Source organism: Cebidichthys violaceus, unplaced genomic scaffold (genome assembly GCF_023349555.1).
Source record: "Cebidichthys violaceus isolate CVI_PGR_0920_01 unplaced genomic scaffold, fCebVio1.0.p SCAF_31, whole genome shotgun sequence".
Classification (NCBI taxonomy): Eukaryota; Metazoa; Chordata; class Actinopteri; order Perciformes; family Stichaeidae; genus Cebidichthys; species Cebidichthys violaceus.
The window spans coordinates 1,407,773-1,430,121 of NW_027176495.1; the positions used below are offsets into that span (position 1 = coordinate 1,407,773).

General features: G+C 44.9%; 1 protein-coding gene across 3 annotated transcripts in view; it reads left to right on the forward strand.

The window, feature by feature from the left end:
- Window positions 1-22,349, forward strand: part of sash1a (SAM and SH3 domain containing 1a) — a 145,452-nt gene that overhangs the window by 54,630 nt on the left and 68,473 nt on the right. The window lies entirely within an intron of this gene.

A 22,349-nucleotide genomic window follows, 5' to 3' on the forward strand; every position in this document is an offset into this window, starting at 1 on the left:
CCAAATATCCATCTGCCAAAGAAATGAAGTCCCATACACTCCAATGAAACCTCAGTGCTCCAAAAGAGAGAGAGTCCAGATCATACACCCTGCTCCCCCTCCAGCCTGCCTTTCATTATTATCTCTCCCTAGTAAAGAGGGGGGGGGGGGGGGGGGGGGGGGGCTCCTCAGAGAGCTGTCATCCATTGCCATCCATTATCTCTCCAGCTAGCCGTGGATGGCTGAGCACCGGCAGCCTGTGGAGCGCAGTGGGATTCTGGGTTAGCAGGGCTCCCAGTCAAGACGGCTCTCTCGCACCACCGTGAGCCTCCCGGGCCTCCCAGCGGACGGCACCGCGCTGGTGAAGAGACAGCATCCAAGCCCCCCCCCCTCTCCTGCCGCCCACTAACCCACAAAGAGCAGTTAACACACTGAGGAGTCTGTCGGCCTCTGTTCGTTGCACTGCACACTTTTTTTGTAAAATGATGGTTCCGTTTTGAAGTTCACCGCTGCGTCGCTGATGTTTGCTTTAGCTAACAGGATCCGAGCTGTGTTTGCATTTCTCAGACATCCCGACCGAGCGAGTGGAATCAAGCCCCCTGGTCTCTGTGCACAGATCAGATGAAATCTGGGTTGTTGCAGCAAGTCGGATGTTACTGTAGCTTAAGTGGATTTGAAGACTGTGTACCGCATAGAACAAGCAACAGTCGCACAGTCGGCTTTTTTTTGTCTTTATTATGTTGGGGCGAGGTCAGAGCACAGCAATCCATTTTGACAGACACCTATCATATCCCTATTAAATAAACCACTTGTATTTCTACAGGTATTTTACCTCATTGTAATTAGTGCACCGCCAACATAATTTTCCATGGAAAACCCCCTTCAGGATTTAGATTTAGAAGTGAGCTCCAGGGAGTGGAAGACTGGATGCAGCGAGGCATGCATGATGGATCCTTCTAAATGCCTCTGGAATGCTCCTCCTTGGTCTCGATCCAGTTTTGGATCAAAGAACCAGCAGCGTTATTACCTTCGCTTTGATTCATCATTTAATGGATGTGATACTGCGTGTCTTACTGCTCCTCATAAATCAGAATGTTTTTGCTGCTTGGGTTTGTATTATTCAAACTGCACATTGTTCTTACATTGGTATTAATCATGTAATTATATTGTTTTGGTGGAATTTCTAAGTTGTGGTCACGGAGTGCAGCGAGTCCTAAACTGAACATATCTTTTTGAATGATTGGGGGAAGCTAGTTTATAGTCCGTTACCAGGTTTAAGATCTAATGGAGGCTGTGCACAAAATGTAGTAAAAAAACCAGTAAATTAGATTTTATTTGATAAAATGCATCTCATATTTAAAGAGTGCAATTTGACAGTCTTTATGATCACACATTCCCTTTGTTTGATGTTTTTTTGTAGCGTTTCCTCTTCTGAGGGAACTCTTTAGTCATCAACATCTGCCCCAAAGATCAGAGCTTTGAACTGAGTGCAAAATGCTCAGTAAAAAAGCACGGTAATGAAATATTCATCGGCCAGTTTGGGAATTATGTCCAAAAACTTATTAGTGTAAATGAAATCTTACAAGTTTTTGCTATCTCACAAGACATTTTAAGTGGGTCAGCTTGGAAATAAGAAAATGCTTAGTGCAGAGCTGCGAGGATCTATATTTACACTCGGCTTTAGTCGCGGCAGTCGATGCTTTTATAGCGCGGAGTAAATATAAGAAAGGAGCGGAGTACGTTAATAACCCTATAACATTTCTGCATGGTTTTAATTGATTCCTTCTCCGCTTTCAGTCGGCTCACATTGTCCCAAAATGCACTCCTCTTTCTGCCAAGCAGACATTTTTACCGCCATCCAATCACAGAACCGCGGCGTCGAATGTCAATACAAATCTGCAGCCTTTTAGAGAAAGGAAACGGCCTTCAGGCTCGAGGTATTTGTTGCCCTCTTCAATAATACATTTATGGGTATGTCTGTTTGCTCTCTCTCTCTCTCTCTCTCTCTCGCTCGCTCGCTCTCGTCACAGACGCTGTAGACCTGCGTTCACACCAGGACCGGCCCGGTGTTCTCGCTTTCTGCTTCTCTCGGACCATCTAATACGACCCTAACAATGGACACAGCTGTGGTGTAGACTTTATTCGTGTGACGGTTCCTCCTGTAGTCTGTCAGATAAATGATGTAGAAACCTGGGAAGGTTTAAAATGTACTTGTGATCTAATTCATATTTATGATGCTGAACTATTGTTCATGAAACAAAGCCGCAGCTGCTGGGTGGAAAAGGACACGTCAAAAGCACCTCTCCGAACCCGCTCCCCGCTCCGGCCGCGTTGCTCACGTCGTGTGTTTTTTCCCTGTAATCTTGAACTTGGCTTTGAGCGGAGTGTTTTACGGCAGCGCTGTGCTCTGAGTGTGCATGTCTGTGTGCTGTCATAAGATGACGGTACACAGACATGCACACAAAGGCATGCAGACCTCCAGCAGCCGGGTGAATCACAAACCACAGCCGTTAGAAACAAACACACTGGCACAAGCCGGCTCACACCGCCCAAACACGCTTATTAATTACTCAGTTGACTAAACTGCTCCAAAATATTGATTTACTCCCCCCCCCCCCATGTACAGTTGTACATCCACATATAGCCCATGTGCTTTCACGCCAACATTAGCAGTGTCACATAAATCAAACATCTGTGTGTAATTGCCCTCCTAATGGAATGGGATCGTATCGATTTATGAAACTTAAGTGGACGTCTCATTTCAGACTGGGCTAAATAGAGTTTTAATGACTCCCTTCATCCGCGGTCCTTTTGTGTGTCTGAATTTCAATCTTCAGAGCCATTTCAGGCTGCGACAAAAGAGCGCTGAGCCGACTGGGACGGGCTGGTTTTTGTGCGTGTTGTTTTTTTTGTGTCTAAACGGGTCAGAAGGCTGTCAACATTTCCAGTGGCAGAGCCAGCTGTGTGGAGAGACCCAGGCACACAAGTAATTAGAAAAAGGCGTAATAACGGCACAAAAGCATTATTAAAGTGATTTTTTTTTTTTTTGTCTGCCAGTCTAGAGCAGAATTCTAACACAACTAACCTCGCTCAAGAGTATCTGTATCTTGAAACAAGAAAAAAAAGAGCTAGATTTCTGCATTAGAATTAAGAAAATGTTTGGGAATGATGTGGAGATAAGACCAACAGGGGTTTTGGTTCTGGGACCCAGAAACTCTCTCTCAGCTCTCAGAATAGATGGCAGCTCTCCGAGCTTTAATAAAGCTCACGCCTTTGACCGCTAGTCGGTGTGCGAAGTTCATCCATTACACCGTGACAGCTTGATGAATGTGTCAGGCGGTTTAATTAGAGTTTGTGTTCCTAATATCGCTCCCTTGTTCGACGAAGTTATTACCTCAGCGTGTGATTCGACGCGATTATTCACCGCTTTGATAAGAAAGTGTGATGAAATGTTACCTCTCGCACGAGCGCAGTGGGCGCCGAGCGTTCCCGCAAGACGGATCGCTGACTGACGACGGCCCTCGCTTCATGACTGAACTGATATCGCGTCGCTGCGATTGGGGAAAAAGGCTGCAGGCGCTTAGAGCTGCCAGCCCGTCTGTCACTTGTCCAACATTCTTGGCCGACAGAAGAGTGACAGACAGACAGCTGGTCCCTGACTTGTCAAACATGTTATCACTAGATCCTTTGCTTCTTTTTCACCAGTATGTACTGGGATGTAAAAAATAGACAAACAGCCTCTTTGTTTGTTCGTTCCTGCTAGGCTGACAGCTTGTGTTGTCATTTTCAGTTGATCTTTATTGCACTGAAGTCTTTTTACTTTTTCTTACATGTGATGCCTTTTTTTTTTGTTGTTTCGCTTCAATAAAATAAGAGAGAGAGAGAATCACGCTGGAGCTATTTTTGTGAGTCAGATGAAAACTCTCAGATTTAAGATGTGTTGACAGCAGTTGAATCTGCTATCAGACGGGTATAACTCTGCCATTAAAGTATGTGTGCATACACGTCGAAGTGAGCGCTCTTTCATTAGCAGGAAGCCGGCGTGCGTTTCGGCTGGAAAGCGTTTTCGGCCTCGCCGGGGGTCGCAGATCGGCGCTCGAAAGCGTCTCGAGGTGTTATTTGTGCCGGCGCCTCGTCTTTGATGCGTCACTGGTTACGGGCGGAACATGACGGGCCTTGTCTTCCTTCCAGCTCATCTCAAATCCCTCTTCGTTCTCACAAAGCCCCATGCTGGGGATCGCTGCAAATACAACAACAACAACAACAAAAAACCAGCTAATTATTCAGCTACTGCTGTTGAGACAAAGAGGCGATGAGAGAAGTAGTCGGACTATTGTTTTTGTCAGGATGTAGATGCAAGGCAGTCATGAAAGAGATTATAGTGACTGTTTTGCAGGTCCTTTTAGAAAGAGCTACTTCTTTTGGGAGTGTGTTGTGCTTGTTATGACAGCAGAGATGTAACCTTGGGATAAATGTAATTGTTTGTTGACGTGGCTGGCATTTTAAAACCGGCGCTTGGAGACAGTTAAGACCTCGAAGGACAAAAAGCTGTGTTAAAGCCGTAATGGGATAAACCAGCACCCGGGCAGCACTCTCTTTCATAGACAGCCAACACGCACACACACACACACACACATGCGTATAAACACACACACACATTCTACATGCATGCTAACACTTAGACACATCCACGCTCACCGACGCACCTCGTCGACCCTGCAAAGTTCCACGCACATCCATCACTTGTCAGTACAGACCGAGTGTGAGATGATGATGATGGATGGTCACGGGTTCCACGGAGCAGAGCAGAGGAAAGGGTGTGTGCACACACTCGCATCCTGTGTTGCAGCTTCTTGCCTCAGGTGCTCTCTCTGACCTCGCAGGTTAATTGTCAAAGTCAGTCGGCATGAAAAAGTCGCGTAAAAGTCAAAACGCGTAAAACCCGCCTCTTATATACGACAGCTGCGCGAGGGAGGACTGCTTTTCACGTGAGGCGACACCCGGTCTGAGGCAGAGCACACCATCTCGTCTCTACTGTAACGGATATGGATTCACCTCGTTTGCTCTAATGTAGTTGTGATGTTGAGCATGTCTCTTTACACAGCAGCAGATAAATGGAAATTCATGAGGGAAGGACTGAACCTTCTCCTAGACTGCTTTAAGCAAACCTTGTTTAAAACTAAATATGAATTAAAAAGTTTAGTTGATTACTTTTACACGTTGACGAATGTTTGGAGCAGGTTCAGGTTCTCGTCTCCCAGCACAAAGCCCTCTACGACAGCTTCTTGCTATGTCCTCATTGTTTTCCACACTATTGGTGTCATGGGGTGCAGCGGTTGTCTCCGGGGGGGGGTGTGTTGAGGTTTTGAAGGTCATTTTGACAGTGTCCCACTCCCTCTGTGCCGGGGGGCGCTGCGTTATCTTCCTCTAGCCGGTGGAGCCTCCCCCCCCCCCCGCAGCATCAACCCGCAGCCGAGCGTGACCCCCGGGGCGAGGCTGTGGTCGTGCTCCGCTCGGCGCTGCCCTTTTTTTCCCCGCATTACACAAGCGCCGGTTCTGCCGGCGCCGCCATATGTTTCGCCATCGACTGTCATACATAGAGGGCAGAGGTGAGAGATGCCCAGCGGTAGCGGTCCTGGCAGACTGCTCCACCCCATCAGGGAATCGCACTGTGACTCACTTCCTGGTGTGGCGTTATGTGCATTTAATTGTGGAAATGCAAATTCAAAGCGGCTCTATTTCTTATTTTGCTCCTTAGGCCTTACAAATACATATTTCAGCTTTTTCTTATTTGTGCTTTTTTTTTGGCCATTCTTCATTTTTCCAGCAGATTTGGTTGAATGCCTGTCGAAGCTTTTTTTGGGGGGGGTTGTTCTCCTCCCCTTACCCACACCTCAGTGCAATAATTAAACAACCTTCCACAGATAGGAGCGACAGAGTGCAGCCGCAGATATGGAGGTAATGTTTCCTGTGGAACTGACTCTCCTTGGGGCTTCGGTTTCCTGTTTCCTGTCTTTGGGAGAAAATAGGACAGTGCTGTGGTGTCCTGTGGAGAGAAAACAGAAAAACTCAGTGGAAACCTGCACAGAAGGTGACGCTCACTATTGTTGAACACGATACTGACAATGTCTCACTCAGGAGCACAAAGACTAGTTTATGGTTCCATTATTTTAAGCATTGTGAGCATCGATACACTTGTTGATGGATGTCTGTGACCTGTGACCACAGAGCAGCTTGCCTGTGGTGTCTGGGAATTTCTTTGAGTTTTTGGTTCTATGTTGCCAAAAGAATTCTGTCTCATACAGTCCTCGGTCATAGGTCAGAAAGACCATTTTCCAAGTGAAAACATATCGGTATCGGTGACTTGTCTTTCTTAGACAGAAGCTTGAACTTGGAACACGGTAGTCCAGGTGGAGCCCGAAGCGTTGAGCCAGAACTCAGCAGTTCACCTGCTCTCCCAGCTACTACTCTCATCCAGATGTGATGAAACATTTCAGCAAAATTCTGCATAATTCTGAGCCTGAACCGTGTTTAATGAAGAACATAATCGTACACGGTAGCATGGCACTGCAGCGGCATAATTACTGCCTCTCTCCACATGTATGCATTTTATTTTAAATGACAAATACTCTCTGTAAAGAAGCAATTGTAACGTCTGCTATTATAATTTCTCAGACGGCTGTTGCTATAGCGACATGGAAAGTGACTTTATGAATCCAGTGCGTGCTGAATCACCTCTGAAAAGCCTCCTGGACCACCACTACTGTGACCTATGAGGATTCTATAGAGAGCAGAAACATCTACACATCTGTCCACCCTGAAGCCCCACTTCACACAAGGGCCTTTAGCAAAATAGCGGCCCATGCATTTAAATAGGAATATTATTACAACGGCAGTGTATGCGTGTGTGTGTGTGTGTGCGTGTGTGTGTGTGTGTGTGTGTGTGTGTGTGTGTGTGTGTGTGTGTGTGTGTGTGTGTGTGTGTGTGTGTGTGTGTATACACGTCTGAGTGTGTCACATTGGTTTTGGAGAGGGGAAGGGTTTAGGCCATAAAACACGGCGACGCTCTTGACAGGTTTGAGAGTCCTGGTGGAGAGACATGCCTGAACAGTTGACCCCGTTGGCTTGGTCTTCATGTTAATGCCAGGGAATTTATTAGCAGCCGGTTTGGGCCTCGGGGGGGGGGGGGTGTACCGGTACTGAGGGAAATTTATGTGAGTCTAAGTAGGATGACAGGATGAGTGTGGTGATACATTCGTTCTTTTTCCATTCTGTTCCCGTCAGCAGATCATTAGTGACTGAGCGGGACGGGCTGCCTTTTCAAAAACTGTGGAATAAGTTGAGCGGTGCGTGTTCTATAGGTGTGTCTGATGAAAAACAAAGGATGGAGAAGTGAGTGTGGGCTATTTGAGTGAGTCAACCACGTCATCTGTTAACCCAATGGCTCCCATGTCTTAGGATGCGGGAAAAAGACGGAGGCGTCGATTCACTAAATACACCGCGAGTTCCTTAAAAGCAGGCATGCAGGAGTACAGAGTTAAGTAGAGCAGCCAGAGCAAGAAAGTAGGTTGGTGAAGAAAATGGAGTCACTCAGACAGATTCTGTTCTAGCTCATTGAATAAACCCCCGAAATGTCACTTTTGGTCAAAAAAAATAAAGAAAGTTGTAAAATGTGTTTCCTCCAAGAAAGTTTAAAAACCACAACTGTGCGCTACTGGATGCGGAGCCAAGTCCAACTGTAGTTCCGTGTGGACCTTCATGCTTCAGCCAGCAGGCTGTAGAGTGGACTGGGAGTAATAACTTAGCATGTTATTGCAAACAGGAGGTCGTATTCCTCCTGGTGATCCGTCTTGCTGAGGACAGCTCCCATAAAGAGCGGGACAAAAAGAGCGAGGCAATTAAATGTTTTCCTCGAGTTCTTCTTGAATATCTGCCTCGGCCCCACGCTGACAGCATTGAAATTGTTAGCTGCAACTGAGCAAACGCCACAAGCAATTTACCTCCGCGCAGTGCACCAGGATGTAATTTATTTCCATTCACGTCGGTAAACGGATCACAGTCGCTTGGGATGTTTCATCCGGCGGTGTGAGTGGATGTGGTGACATCTGTGTGTCTGTAAAACTGAAAACAGCGATACCTCATTAAATATTTGATATTCGTTCACACTGTCTGGCCATCCGAATCGGTTACAACCACTTAAATACAATGCGGGGAGCGTTTTGCCTGTCGGCCTGTCCCAGGGCTCGACATGGAACCGAAACCAAAGGCTGCAGCGAGAGCTTCTAAATGGTTCCATCACACTCTGAACCGCTGCTGAACTCCTGTTTCAAAATGCAGTTCTGGGTCTGGACTCGTTGACACACCTGACTTCAGAGTAATTGCCGCAGTTAACTTAAATCAATTAGCAATCCCAAGCATCATTAGCGGCTTATACTCTGCAGCCGACACCATCACTAATTCAAAACACAATGTTAATTGTTAATGCTTTGGTAACGATTGGTTAATTGTCTTAATGATACAGTAGGATGTTGATCAAGTGACTTCGAGGACGGTGAATTAGGGAATTTGTTCTGCAACGTGAATGTTTTTTTTTTTCCCCTCCTTTCTTCCATGTTTGGATCCCCACCTGCGATGACTCCTCCTCCTCTTCTTTGTGTTCAGGTAAGGATACATTCCTAACATCCTTCCTCCTCATCCCGCCCTTGTTTGCTTTTGTCTTTTGCTCAGACACACGGGCAGCAGCAGCAGCAGCAGCGGCAGAAGCATGCTACCGCCACACACACACACACACACACACACACACACACACACACACACACACACACACACACACACAGCGTGGGCATCGTTGTTTTCACTGTTCCTTTGTTAGTCCCTTACGAGTCTCTAACGGGGATCCAGCACTGAGTGAGCGTGTCCTTATCTGCGCGTTCTGTCACAATGCGACTAACCTGATTCACTGAACCTAATTTCGTCGCACTTTGCTTCGCCTCACCGCCGTCGGGAGCACGATAAGAGAAACACAGTGGTGTTGATGCTGAAACTTTTTTTTTTTTTTCCATCTCACGTCGTCCGCTTCTATACTTCAGCATGCATTAAAATGTAAGGGGAAATCAATAAAGTATAACAGAGATGTAAAGTAATGGGGTAGACAAAGGCCTGTGGAAAGAAGCTCCACGAGACAACTCCCCCCCCCCAACCCCCCCCCCCCCCTCCACCCGACAACAAGGTCACCTCATTCCTCCTCTGAGCATCCATTGAGCAGTTGAGAATGGGGACGAGAGGAGCGTGTGTGAGACAAGATAACACACAAGAATGGCATAACGTAATTGAGATATCAATCAAGGAGGTTATTTCAGGGGTAATTGCTGAGGTCCTTGGGTTTGTGTTTGTGAGAGAGAGAGAGAGAGAGAGAGAGAGAGAGAGAGAGAGAGAGAGAGAGATTTAATGTACAAAAAGAACCGTGAATAGTCTTGAGAATCTGTCATTCATTCCGGTAGAAAAGCCGGGTCCGTATTTCATTCCTGTTGTTCTGTGCCTCGCCATGACGGGTCAAGGCTAGGATGTTTTTGGTTTGAACAAAAATGAATGAATACGTCTACTTCCTGCTGCTGCCTTCAATAACAGCGTTATATTTAGTTACGGCTGCATCGATATCTACAGTTCTTAGGTCTATTTTTTCCCAGTTTAATTTAACAATTGCATGCAGTTATTTTGGGGTCTATTTAATTTGGCTGAGGACAATACATAACCAATGATATTCACCGGTGGGTTTCACTTTTCATGCTAGGGGTTGCTTTGCAAAGAGTATTTTTTATTTTTTTTCCAAATGGTAGAAGCCTCATTTTGAAATGGAACTTTTCAATGACATTCATACGGTACTTAATATTTATTCATGTAGCATGTTTCATTTTATTAAATGCCAATCCTCTTCTATATCCATATGGATGGCCGTTTGAGACTTTTGGAGAGGCATGGAGCTTTGTTTTAAGGGCAACATGGAGCTCATGAATATTCCATTTCCTCATGAGATTACTTCCTGTAATAACACGGCTCTGCTCCCCAAGGACATACTACTACAGACGCTGCACACTCTGCTTCAGGCACACACACACACACACACACACACACACACACACACACACACACACACACACACACACTCTTACACACTTCATCCCGCACACATGTTGGCTTGCACACATTCCCACGTACACAAATCCAGGTAGATTATTTATATATTAACATAAGAATGTTCACTTTTAATTTGCCATTTTCTGCCCAAGTGCTTTCAGATGCTGTACTGCCTGCATGGTTGAATCAGAGAATAAGCTTTTAATTGTGGTGATGGTAATGAGAATAATGGCCCTGAGTAACTTGGGTAAAGTATTTTGGAATCAGTGAACCTGTAAGGTCCCATTTAATCATAACCGATATTATTTTCCATTGTTCCTGTGCCGCTGCTCCACTTTCAGAATCCTCCCACAGAACTTTAAAATAGGTAACATTTTTAATTTCCAAAGTATTTAACTATTCCTTTTAAGGGTCAGAATTACAGCAAAACATACATTTTATGTTATGTCTCGTGGTATCTGGTGATGCAGTTCATTTTGGTTTTATTTGTCGAGATTATGAAATATCCGTCTCTGACAGTTTTGCCTCCATCACAAGAATAATTTGTTGTGGAGTTCACAGTATCAAAACCACATTAAAGCGGTCAGCTGTGTCTCTGTTAACAGACTCTGTCTGACTGTGTGTTCTCTCTTTGAGCACCACAAATATATATATATTGCATTCTCTTTTATTGTATTTTTGTAGAGGCAGAAATCTCAGAGACTCATATCTCAAAACTTAAAATGACACCAAAACTGCACGGCTAGATACCGCTGTAGATAAAAAAATAAGTGTTTTATTGTTATTTGGATGGATCCGCCGCTTTAACATAGGCTCCCACAACACGTGTCATGTTACTGTAAAATGAGCAAGAATGCCGCAGAAAGAAATATTGTGATATTTGAGTGCTTTTTAGATTTATTGTACAGATGACTGGGAAATATAAGTCTTCAGCACATCAGCAACACATGGGAGAGTGGTTGTATGTTCTGGACTGGAGACAGACTTACTGCTGGACATCTGGATCGCTCATCATCATTTGATTTCGTTTTTTACAGTTTGAATGTTGGAAAAAAAAATAAGTTTTTCTCCATCAACTTAAACATCACCACCACCCAGTAAACACAGCTAACTCCGCCTCTGACCACTGCCTGTGTTATTGTACGATGTGTTTATGAAATGGAACTGTGGAAGGAGCTTGAATGGAGGAAGTGAAGGAAGGAGATGTTATTTCAGGATGGAAGGAGCGGGTTTTGAGGTATCATCATCCGTTTGTTCCCCGTTGTTGCCGTCGTTCTCCTCTTTGCTTTGTCTGTGACACGTTGTAACCTCCACTTCTCACGCGATACTGAACACAAAAGTTCCCAATCGGCACCTCGACACATTCTCTACGCATGTACACCCATTCAGCTGTGATCAACTCACCCAATCATTGGCTGCCAGCAAAACAATTATTCACATTATTCACCCGATCTTCCGTCGAGGTCGGCGATTAATGATGGCTCCGGCCAACCATGAAGCGGACATGATGGGGGCATTAGAACAGCGGTCGGGGGTGGCGATGTGGCGGAATGGGAGGAGGATGTTTGAGCGTGTCATCAACAGGCCTGAGATGTGGATGACAAATGACCGGCGCCGGTTCCTCATCAAGCTGACGTCTGTTACTCACGGAGCTGTGTCTGATTGAATAATGTCGTCGCTTCAAGAGAGAGCGGCAGGATTACAGGAACCTTTTTCATGTGGAGTCGAGGCACCTTTGAAAGCACTATTGCTGAAGTTTTCTGGATCGATGTATTGATCAGCGGTCGATCGATTTAACCTGTGAATGGATTCGTCACCTTCTGCGGTCTTGAGCTCTTTCATCTTTGTACAAGGGTCAAGGATTTATGTGGGTCCCAGTTTGCTCTGAATGTCTCTTTATATCTCTGTGGTGAAGCACTGCAGTTAACTAGAAGAGCCTCTGCTGTGGTAATAATGCTGCATTCGTGAACGTAGGTATCGCAGGCACAGAATACCGTCAATGGTGGTCCAAAGTTCAAATATTTATTATTATTTATTATTATATATATTTATTAATATATGCCATCCTCAGTGACAACCAGATGTAACACAATACCTCAAACAAGAGAAAGCTGCATTTCATAGCTACATGCATTTCTAGAATAATTACATCCAATAACAGACCTGATTGCCTGATTCTATGTGAATGCAGCATTGGCAATATAAATGCACTCAGGTCAGGTGATGGAAGGAATATACAGTTTCTGGTGATATTGGTTGTGTTGTAGATAACATTGTATGTCTTCACATGTTTCACACGATCTCTTATTTTGCATCTATTTTTTTTTTTGATTTTCCATTTATTTCTGATTTGAAGTCCAGGCTGTGTAAGGTTTTGTTTGGTTGTAATGTCACACATTTGTGTTTTCCTACCCATGTTTTTGGTTTGAGTTATTCATGAGTGTAATACTTTGGTGTCTATGAATGTGTCTGAGTGGGAGGGAAAGCTGTGCTTCTTCAGGGATGGCTGGCTGCTTATGGGACATAAAAAAAAAAGGACTTCCAGTCAGTCTGGCTGATGCAGACATAAAAGCCGTGTGGTGCTTTGAAGACGTGGGCCTTTTGGGAACTGATGCCATGCATAAGCACTTTGTAGGGGGCTACAACAACTGCGCTGCTGCTGGGGACCAAAATACGAGGCGATATTAAGAAAAATACAATCCTCTCCACTGAGATATTTTCAGATAAGTATTTATCAAAAATCCCTCTTTATTGAATGTCCCCCGAACACACAGATATAACCTCTCGTATACTAAAAAACGATCGACAACACAAGTGAGAGTGCGACGACTCGCCTGCTGAATGCGATGCAAATTCTTTCAACCGAGAGATGGACAGGGAGGCGGGCAGAAAGGAGAGATGGAGACACAGAGGGCAAGAATGAAAGATCACAGATAGTCATCATTATCCAGCTCCAGTCCTCCCAGTGGTGGAGCAGATCAATACAGGGTACCCAGCGTGGCTCTGCTGTGGAACCAGCACCACACAGCCTCTCATTACTGCCTCCACTCTCATTACCACACACACACGCAAGCCCACACACTTTCACACACACACACACACACACACCGCTGCATGCGCACGCATCGCTCACACTTGCAGACAGGCTTGTGCACACATTGTGTGGCTCCGTCAGGCTCCGTCAGTGTTCAGTGCGTGTTGCCCACACAGTACGCCTCTGAACAAACATTTGCTCTGATTGGGTGTATTTGAAATATCGGTGGGTTTGGTTAACTGTGGTTTTAGAGCACTTGAATGAATCCAAAATCTGTGACCTTCTCTGTTTAAAGACGAGCTACAATAGGCTGCACAGATAGTTAAAGGGCTTTGTGGAGTAAACCTCTCAGCCTCGCATAGATGTGTGCACACATGAACACACGTGCACACGTCCAATCGTTACAAATCCCAATCGCCAGGAAATTAGGTCATGATATTTACTGTGTTAACGAGTTTCTATTTTGGAATAATTAACATGGAGTTAGTGGGATTTGAGGAGGGAATTGAGTCTCAATATAATCCTCCACGGCTCTAGTGAGTGTGAACGTATTGGTATCTATTCTGGACTGGTTGGAGGATAGATTAGTGTGGTGTTTTTGTATTTTTTTTTTTTTTTTAAAAGATGGAGCAAAAGAAAAGAAAAGGTTATTTCATATACAGTATATTTTATGCACGAAGGAGGGAAAAAAAAAAAACGTCATCACGTCTGCTCTTTTTGGAGATTTCCCAACAGCTCTTCAGCTCTCGGGAGCAGATCAGAGAGTCCTCCAGCCCATCTGATTTGCATTCCCTGTTAAGTTCAACAAGCCAAAGCCTGCCGCCACCAAACAGTGAGGCAGAGTTCTGATTGTTTCCTCACTCTTTCTGCGATGACGGGCAGCTTGTTTGTGTAGCAGTTTCATCATCTTTATTTCATCCCGCTGTAAATGAGTGTCTCTCTCTCACAGAGCCGGACGGGGCTTGAGAGTCACTCGGGGAGAGTGGAACTCTGATTCAGAAAATACAGCTGTGTGTGTGTATATATGTGTGTTTTGTGTCACTTCCTCACATACACACCAACACTGGAAAACCAGATGTTCTTCCGCGTTTTTACTGCTAGCTGCCCCAGGAGAGAGGAGAGCCACCTGCTGGAGGAGCTCTGCTGCCGGTGCACCACGACCTTGAGTATCTACTGCGAGCGTCCATCTGCTTCCCGTACTCACCGTCCTGCTGTGCCACATTAAACCTACACAACGTGTGCTAGGTGGCACTGTGGCTCAGCCGTTAGTACCGTCACCTCGTATGAAATAGAGCGCAGTCTAAATCCAGGGTGAAAGGAGAAGGATCTGCTTAAGGAGCCCCTTAGTTAGTTGTTAGTAGGGTCTTTGCTCATGTAACACCTCCTGCCCTCTAGTGATTTATGTTCTCCAGTAGGAAAACAGTAGGTCACCTTTTGTCCAACCTATGTCTCCACGGATGGTGCCAGTCGCCATGCTTGGAAAACAAAAAGCACTCTGTCAGCGGGGCTCCCACTGTATATGCAACTGCAGCACAGACACAGCAGGGGCTTACAGAGTTCCATAAAGGGCCCATAACCGCGAGTGTGAGTGAGTGATGGTGTCCAGTGTGTCTTCTGTCCACTGACCACTGAATCAAGCTGATTAAAGATACGCGTGTGGCTCGAGGCAGACGTGAGAGCTGTGTTGTCCCGTGTTACCTGAATGCTACGCCTCTCATTAGTCGGCTCTACACAATCAAGGCCGTCGCATTCTCAGAGATTTTGTTTTGATGTCGAATCGAATGAGAGAAGCGTTTGCGTATATTTCAGCTCCAGTCATCTTACTCGCTCACATACCCATGCAACATATTTTTTGGTCTCTCCCCTGGTGTCATGGCAACCTGTGTGTTAGGAGTCAGAGAAGGCAGGAGATTAAAAGGACGGAGAAGAAGAGGACAAGCTGGTGTAGAGAAGGAGCAGGAAGTGATATTGCTTATTGCAAAAAAAAAATCCAGTGGAGAGAAAGAAAGAGGGGGATGGATAAGCCACTGAATTGCCAAACGGCAGATAAATATGTTGTCTACAAATATGTGTAATTGCAGCTCCTTACGTTTAGATTTTCCTGTAGAGAATGCTGAGGGAGACCGTGCGAACTACCTGATTTTAAAACGAATGTACTCCATATATTCTCGTCTAAGCTTGATCTTAACTTTGGTGTCACGTATCGGCATCTATTGCTGAGTACCCAGGTAGCTTTGCCAACTTTGTGCCAACCGGAGACGTTGCTCTTGACATACTGCGGCAATGTTCTCCGCTTCAATTAGTTGCACTTGACAGGCAGCCAGACCAAAGTAACGCTGTTAGCCTGGGACATGCACTGATGATTGATACCTGATGATTGCGGTTGTCATGTTATTTTTTTATTGGGATGAGTGAAGAGTAGTTCTTATTGTCGTTCTTTGAAAACCCAGTAAAGGGTGTGAGTCACTTTTATGGCCATTAGTGTTGCAGTGAATTCAATTGAATAAAGTAAGTGAATAAAATAACATTGTACGCTTAAAAGGGAAATTAGAATATCCCCTCTGGTTTTCATTAGATACATAGTTTAACTAACCAGAGTGTAATCTTTCAATAAGCGTGGACATTAAAGATGGCTGCCTTCTTGGATGAAGTGGAAGAAAAATCTATTCCATGAAACTGGGACAATGGTCCCATAGTGTTGTGTGTTATGTTTGCGTTTCCCCACTGTGTCGCTCTCCTCTACACAGGAACTAAGTCCTGCTGTGCAATTTTGCTTAGTGAAGCCCACACTCAGGTACACACACACACACACACACACACACACACACACACGTATGGTATATACCTACTTACACATGCCGTGCTGCACACATCCATACAGCCCAAGGAGCAGAGGGTTATAGTAACAGTATTTTCAGTTTTTTCCAATGCTCTCAGTAAAGAAACTGATCCAAGCTGTTTCCCATTGGCATGAAATATGCATTAGTCCCAGCCTTTCATGTGAGCGATGAGCTGTGTTTTGTGTAAGAAGTCCCGGGGATATTTTCTGATACTTGCAGCCCACCAATTTTTTATCTTCATCTTTTAATTAAGCAGGAGAATGAGGTCTCGGAGAAAGAGAGCTAATCTTTATTAAATGGAATTTCTGGGCCACTGGGTCGCTTCGGGGGGCTGGTTACGAAACCATCCCGCCAACAAACACCGCAAAGCCCCGGCTCCACAGATCCATTATTTCTCATCAATTAACCTTGAGGAGCCACAGGAAAAGACCACACTGAAATAACGCAAGGCTTAACATGAACAGCTACACTGCCTAATAACGATTTCAAACCGCTCACCTGTTATGTCTCATTCTCTTTTGAATAATGTCGAGCGAGGGTCTCATAGCTGACAGGATCCCATTGTTCACCCTGTCGGTTAGCCGTCTCCAGCTCGGGCGATGTGCTCTGCGGCCCCGGGGGCCTCCAGCCTGGCTCCATCTCGCGTAAGGACACGGCAATCAATCATTCCTCGCAGAGTGTCTGTGGGCGGTGCGGGTGTGTGCCCAGATCGCCCGTATACAGGTTTCACCGGGAAAATGTGATTCCTAATCCCGGCACTCCGCCGGCTCCTGTGACCACCGCTGGTCACTCTTATTGCCCCTTTCCTGGCAGGTCGGCCCTCTGCCGTTCTATTATCCCTCTATCTGTAATTAAAGGCAGCCAAGGAGAACTGAGATGGAGGGAGAGAGGAGAAGGGCTCATAGGTGTCCATATTTCACACTGAGGCTCGCTGACAGCGAAGCTCCGAGCCGTTCCGTGGCCTGAAGGGTGTGTGTAATTATGTTTTTTTTACCAACAAGTCCTTAATGATGAAGCAGGTCATTTGTCAGTGCTTTACAAAAGGAAGACTTTCTGATCTTATTAAGGTTAGAAAAAGATTTCTGTCACGACAGAAGAAACTGCTTCATGCGTTGACTCTGAATGCAAACATCGTCTGTCTGACTCAAACAAGCAATGCTGTCCTTTTTCTCTGGAGACCGGTCCCTCTTTGTCACATGTCAGGGTACGGTGCACCTCTCTGTGTGTGTGTGTGTGTGTGTGTGTGTGTGTGTGTGTGTGTGTGTGTGTGTGTGTGTAGGGGTGTGTGTGTGTGTGTGTGTGTGGGTGTGTGTGTGTGTGGGTAAATACAGATGATACTCAATAATTACATCCTGCCAGAACATGCTAGGTCTGTAATATCCCACACTGCGAGCACACCCTCTTCACACTCATGAAGCTCAAATCTCTCCCTTTTTTTTTTTTTTTTTTTTCCATCCTCTCTCTGCAGTCCTGTCATTTTTTTATATTCCAGTGTTCTGTGAGTGTAACCCCATGCCGGGGCTTTGTCTGTGGGCCCACGCGGGCCAGAATTGGACAAGATTGGAACCTGTCGCGGTAATGGGGTCTCTGACCCCGTGGGGCTATCGCACACAGTGTGTGCTTGTGTAGGCGCGCGAGTGTGCATATGCGCAAGTCCGTGCAGTGATGTAGTAGGAGACAAATCTTCCGATGGGACCTCAAGGGCACGGCTTAGCTGCCATAAACAAGCAGCCTCGGTTATCAGCAAGGCGGTAAATATTGATTATTTTAAATGGCTATCATAAATGTGCATTGATTACACATCCTTGGGTTGATATCCTTCGATTTGTTTTTAAAAAAAAAAAAAGCGAAACCATTAGCGGCCCATGAAGCAAACAACCATTTATGTATTCTTATTCATCTCCTGAAGGCTCCTCTGAGGACGAAGCTGATTTAGAAGTGGCTGAACGGCTTCATGTGAGGATTAAGACTTTTACTCACATTCACATAAATCGCTGCATATATTCTGACTGTGATTTATTATATAACCCCAAACAGTACACAACAAGGGACATCTAGTTTTCCAGGAACTTTTGGAGTCGTTTCCTGGTACTTTCATACATCAGCTTTGTTACAGTCCATTGCAAGAAAACAAAATGTCAGTAAACCCAGAATAAAACTCAACAACCATTCATTCCACTGCAGCCTAAACCACCATACCTTCCAGACCCAAGACTTTACCAATGTACAATCTCAGCGTCTGCGAAATATACAACACATCATTAACTGTGGTCTACCACTGGTTATTTAATACGCTATTTCTTTCTCTCAGTCTGTGAACTCCGAGAACTGGGAAAGCCTTGAGGGTATAGATAGTTCACATGCTACTGCCAACATTGTAGAAGACTTTTACAACCAAAGTCGGCACTCATTCGAGGCTGAACTTAATCTCACCTCTTACCTATTTTTTTTTTTTTCTCTACGTCTTCACTCCTCAGCAGTTTGAGCTTCTGCTTCTTTTCCATCTCTATTGAAGCGTCGATCACGTTGACGTCGGTGAGCCTCGCGCACCGCGGGTGTAAATAATCAGATTTGTGACAAATAAAGCAGCCAGTCAGAGAAGGTGAGGATTGAATCTTTGAACTCTCATTTGATTGGTCTGACGTGGATAAAACGTGAACGCCTCTCCGCTGTTCTCGTGAAGAGAAACTGAATTACTAATTTGAGACAGAGGCGAGCGAAGATTAAAACAGATTCCCTGACTGGCAAAGGGACTGTCGCCGCGTTCCAAGAGGCACGCGTCCCGTCTTTGCTAGATTTGGTGCTGGTGCTGTATGCGCAGTGAAAGCATAATTTATTCATCAGAATGCTACACAGCATTCAACAATGAGAGCTGGCAACCTTAGTGATTAAAAAAAAAAAAAAGGATAAATCAACGTACAGCAAATGTATTTTTACAAGGCAGTTTTACACACATTTAAATGTCTCCATGTCAAGTGAAACAATATTGAAGATGGATCTCAGTCAGGGTTGTAATGGGGCCGGTATCACACTATACTGCGGTATTAAAATGGACGTTTATTTCACTGTGTACGTTTGCTTATCTACGATATTGCAAAACAAAAAATGACATTAGTGAATGTGTGAGTTAAAGGTACAGACAGGAGTCGTCTGGCTGTGCTGCTTATTATAACCATCATTCTTTCCAGGGTTCATTGTAACTAATAATAATAATAATAATAATAATAATAGAAACAAATGTATAATGTTATAAATAAATGTTTCCTGAGACGGTTATCGTACTGTGGAAATCTCATACAGTCACAAACCCAAACCCAGCGCCCTCGTTGACACCAGTGAGTTTGAAAAGAAGAACTCACACACACACACACACACACACACACACACACACACACACACACACACACACTTGATTATCTACAGACGTATAGTTTAGAGCCTTTTCCTCGTCCAACGGACTGGAAATGTGGAAAGGTGAAGAGAACTAGCGCAGAGAAATTGAGCGATGACTTGTGGACTGGATTCTGTGGAGCCTAAGCAGGCACAACAGTTCAACGTGATGAAGAGCGGTGGGATTGAAAAGGAAACTGCCAAAAAGAAGAAAGAAAAATGAGTGAAAGGCTTGTGACCTGACTCACTTCTACCTCCTCCTGCTCAGTGCACTCGGGTCAGGGATCCCCACCTCCTCGTGCAACATAAAGGGTTATAGTGAGTAAACAGCTTCTCTAAGGCTGTATGAATATATATATATATATATATATATATATATATATATATATATATATATATATATATATATATATATATATATATATATATATATATATATATATATATATATATATATATATATATATATATATATATATATATATATATATATATATATATATATATATATATATATATATATATATATATCAAATGTCTGTCTTTTTGGCTTTTAAAAGGTATACATGTTTGTATATATTCTTTTCAAATCTATCATAAATCAAACTCTAAAATGACTTGTGGTATGAATCCTGTCGATTTTATTCATCATTCTCATCAAAATAGGATAAAGGTATTGAACATTTTAATAAATGAGTTCCCCGGAGCTCGACAGAGCGGGACATGGAGCGGGTTCAGCCTTCAGGCGTTTCTTGAATAGATAGAGGGGCAGAGAGCTTGATCTGTCTTTATGCGCTTTTAATTACACACGGCTGGCTGGGCTCCAATCCCCAGAGAGGCGAAGGTAAAGCACGCGTCAAGACCAGCCACTCCGACGGCAGCTCAGCCTCACCGCTACCTAAACACCCTCGGGGAAGAGAGGGAGGGAGGAGGGAGGATCACAGGCACCTCTTTTAGGGCCGTACAGGGTTAATTCAGCAGACGCGTTCATGAGAGCCACAGGCAGCTGTCCATCATTCATCAGTGTTTTGACTGACGCACCGTGAAAACACCCGTCGATCAAGGGGGCAGGTTACTCGTAACTCACACCCGGCAGGCTCACAATCCCAATGTAGTGCATTCCGTAGCGCATTACCTCACATGTAATTGCTTCATAACGTACGTGTTCTCCAAATATAAAACCCTGTCTGAAATTCTTGCTTTCCAAGTTGAAGGAATAATTTGTCTTCTTTAGCTTTCCATAGAAAGTGATTTTTTTTTTGTGTTTTTTTTGCCTCCTGACTTTGATCTGTCAGCGTTTGATCTGGGCGATCAGCTGGCAGACAGGCGGTTAGAGTAGATGGGTAATGTGAGAAGACAGACGCGGAGCACAGCTCTATCTGCTGTGACTGATTGATCAGCTGGGTCAGGACATTGGATGGGGCTCACACTACTGTGTTCCTGTGTTAGCTGCCAATGCTCACACCATACTCCACCTTTTCCTGCAGACTGACCGCGGCCAGTCATCCGCACATATCGACAATCACACACAGATTCACAGCCTCTCTCTGTGCCTCTCACACACACACACACACACACACACACACACACACACACACACACACACACAGTTACTCTTCACACTTCTTTCATCGACACACATTTCAACAGTTCCGAACACGTTGAGCGGCTGGAGCCGAGGGGATGAGGCTCCCCTCACACAGAGACCTTTTATGTATCACAAACCTTTGATTCACACGACTCTCACCTCCCCTGAGCCGCACTTCACTGCGAAATGAATGCTGTAACCTCCAGGCAATGTCAAGGTGAAGGAAACGTGTCAGCGCCTCCCCCGTGAGCTTTTCCTCGCTCCGGCTCTCTCCAGTTAATGATCCGAGCGTGGAGAGCGTTTACCTCAACCGGGCCCGGGCCAGATGAGCCCAGAGGAGGTGGTCGGACGAAGAGGAGGATACAGACCGTAATCACAGGCAATCATCGGCTCTCTCCGTGGATTTTTTGATACTCTAGACTGGACTGCTTGGCCCCGAAACCTGTGATTTGAGCTGCGAGGTAGAGTGAGACAAAAGAAGAAGCAGTGGGGATGATGACTGTGAGGATGGAGAACATAGAGTACACACAAATGAAAGATTCTAGTGATTTTACTGCTGGCAAGAATGTCCCAGAATCACCTGCTTGTGTTGGGTGAGAGCTGGTGACATTGTCAAGATTGAATTAAGTATACATCTCTTCAGTAGTGACACAGAGAACTGACTTGAATGTTGAAGGAAAAGGGAACTTCGAGGTTAAGAAGTGGATCCAAAGTCGTAAACGGGCACATAATATGTTCATGCAAAAAAAACCTCAGCACAGTTAATAGTGTGGGATTCATGGTGTCCACAGTCCAATGGATGGTTAGACTCCGGAGGCGTATTATTAGGATTTTGTTTCCTGGTTGCTCAGTGACGGATAAATGTTCCTGCTGCATGCACTTTGATTAGCCAACGAGAGAGAGGTTCACTTCAGCTGAACTACGCTATAATGTTCAAAAAGAAGCTCGCTTCACAGCAACATGCTCACAAGGACAACACACCATGCTGATGTCTAGCAGGTATAACATTTCACCACCATCTTAGCTTAGCATGCTAATATGTTCTAAGCAGCGCTTAACACAATGAATGTCATTAGTGGGTTTTTTTACAGGTATTTGGTCATTAAAAAGAAGACGCTAATGGTCAGGAGATCGCTAAAGTTCTTGATATTCATGCTGATAGGGACATGAATGTGTGCACCACATGTCGTTGCAGCTTGACGCGGTGGGCCGAGGCGTTGTGGCTTCTCGACCCTCCGGGCTAAATCTAATAGAGTTCTGCTTCCTCCGGCTCGCCTGTCCCTCTTCATCAACACACAACCAGCCCCCACAGAGCCCGCAGCACTGATGCTAATGTGGAATACAGAATGGTTGTTCATTTCATTTTCTTTTCTTTTTTACAGCC